General features: G+C 43.1%; 1 long non-coding RNA gene across 1 annotated transcript; it reads right to left on the reverse strand.

Annotated features, from left to right (window-relative positions):
• Nucleotides 1-1521: 1521 nt before the first annotated feature.
• LOC124030105 lies at nt 1522-2091 on the reverse strand. Its single transcript, XR_006837898.1, has 3 exons — nt 2034-2091; nt 1614-1985; nt 1522-1561 (listed from the first exon to the last, which is right to left on the reverse strand). It is a non-coding gene; the product is annotated as an uncharacterized LOC124030105 (long non-coding RNA).
• Between the last annotated feature and the right edge of the window lie 312 nt (nt 2092-2403).

Here is a 2403-nt window from a genome sequence, read left to right on the forward strand (position 1 = left end):
ACCCCTGGATACATCTAGTATTCCTACGGTATGACTTCCTACACATCCTACAGTGTAATCACATTCCTATGGTATAGGTCAGGACATCACATGACATTACAGTGTTTCCCCTATATGCATTTAGCAGTGGCGGCCTGTGCTGCCACTCCCCCCAGAAAACTATATATATATATATATATATATATATATATTTCTATGTAGAAAAGCTAACAGAGAGATATTTTTTTTTTAAAGATTATATTTTTTAAAATATTTTTATTTATTTGACCCCTTTTTCTCCCCAATTTCATGGTGTCCAATTGTTTAGTAGCTACTATCTTGTCTCATCGCTACAACTCCTGTACGGGCTCGGGAGAGACGAAGGTTGAAAGTCATGCGTCCTCCGATACACAACCCAAACAAGCCGCACTGCTTCTTAACACAGCGTGCATCCAACCCGGAAGCCAGCCGCAGCAATGTGTCAGAGGAAACACCGTGCACCTGGCAACCTTGGTTAGCGCGCACTGGGCCCGGCCCGCCACAGGAGTCGCTGGTGCGCGATTAGACAAGGATATCCCTACCGACCAAGCCCTCCCTAACCCGGACGACGCTAGGCCAATCGCCCCACAGACCTCGCGGTCGCGGCCGGTTACGACAGAGCCTGGGCGCGAACCCAGAGTCTCTGGTGGCACAGCTGGCGCTGCCGTACAAAGATTATCTTTGAGAACAAAAAATATAAATCACCAAAATAAAAACTAGTCAGGGAGAATAAAAAAATTCCCCAAATATCATGTCATGGGGCCCCCATTGATTTTGTTATACTGTTTGAGTCATTCAGATAGCATAAGAACAAGGCATAAGCCACAGCAAAATGTGTAGAATTGAAGGACATTTTAAACTAAGCATTTTTCTCTTAGCACCATGACAAAATGTGTAAATTTGCAGGAAATTAGCTTTAAAACACCAAAATATCTCTGCTCATTTTCGGTCGGAGAGACCGTGTCATTGGCCACACCCACTACACTAACTATGCCACCGCTGCAGAAAAACATATTTGGGAAAACACTATTTTATGCCATCAATTATGTCTCCTAATACACATCACATGGGACCTGATAGGTCATTATACAGTTCAGTAATGAGGACCTGATAGGTCATTATACAGTTCAGTATAGATGACCTGATAGGTCATTATACAGTCTAGTATAGAGGACCTGATAGGTCATTATACAGTTCAGTAATGAGGACCTGATAGGTCATTATACAGAGGTCATTATACAGTTCAGTAATGAGGACCTGATAGGTCATTATACAGTTCAGTATAGAGGACCTGATAGGTCATTATACAGTTCAGTATAGAGGACCTGATAGGTCATTATACAGACCAGTATAGAGGACCTGATAGGTCATTATACAGACCAGTATAGAGGACCTGATAGGTCATTATACAGTGCAGTATAGAGGACCTGATAGGTCATTATACAGTTCAGTATAGAGGACCTGATAGGTCATTATTATACTGATAGGTCATTATTCAGTATAGAGGACCTGATAGGTCATTATACAGTTCAGTATAGAGGACCTGATAGGTCATTATACAGAGGTCATTATGTACCGGATTCAGTATAGAGGACCTGATAGGTCATTATACAGTTCAGTATAGAGGACCTGATAGGTCATTATACAGTTCAGTATAGAGGACCTGATAGGTCATTATACAGTTCAGTATAGAGGACCTGATAGGTCATTATACAGTTCAGTATAGAGGACCTGATAGGTCATTATACAGTTCAGTATAGAGGACCTGATAGGTCATTATACAGTTCAGTATAGAGGACCTGATAGGTCATTATACAGTTCAGTATAGAGGACCTGATAGGTCATTATACAGTGAAGTATGTGTTGATGAGGTGTCGTACCATCTCAGTGTTTCCACTGGCCTGGTAGATGATTGACAGGTTGAAGGCTATCTCTCTACGCAGGTCTACCTGGTCATCCGCAATACCCTGGAGGAGAGAGATGTGGAAGAGATGAGGTGTGTGTGTAGTATATACCTCTAGTGTAAGAGGAGGGAAGCTGAGAGCCTTGTGGTAATAGTGAATGGCGAGGTGTGTCTGTAGTATATACCTCTAGTGTAAGAGGAGGAAGCTGAGAGCCTTGTGGTAATAGGTGAATGCATATGTGTGCTGTAGTAGAAGAGTACCTCAGTGTAAGAGGAGGGAAGAGAGCCTTGTGGTATGAGCAGTCAGCGAGGTGTGCCCAGTAGTAGGCACCTCAGTGTAAGAGGAGGGAAGCTGAGAGCCTTGTGGTAATAGTGAATGGCGAGGTGTGCCTGTAGTATATACCTCTAGTGTAAGAGGAGGGAAGCCGAGAGCCTTGTGGTAATAGTGAATGGCGAGGTGTGTCTGTAGTATATACCTCTAG

This window comes from Oncorhynchus gorbuscha, unplaced genomic scaffold (assembly GCF_021184085.1).
Source record: "Oncorhynchus gorbuscha isolate QuinsamMale2020 ecotype Even-year unplaced genomic scaffold, OgorEven_v1.0 Un_scaffold_9209, whole genome shotgun sequence".
NCBI lineage: Eukaryota > Metazoa > Chordata > Actinopteri > Salmoniformes > Salmonidae > Oncorhynchus > Oncorhynchus gorbuscha.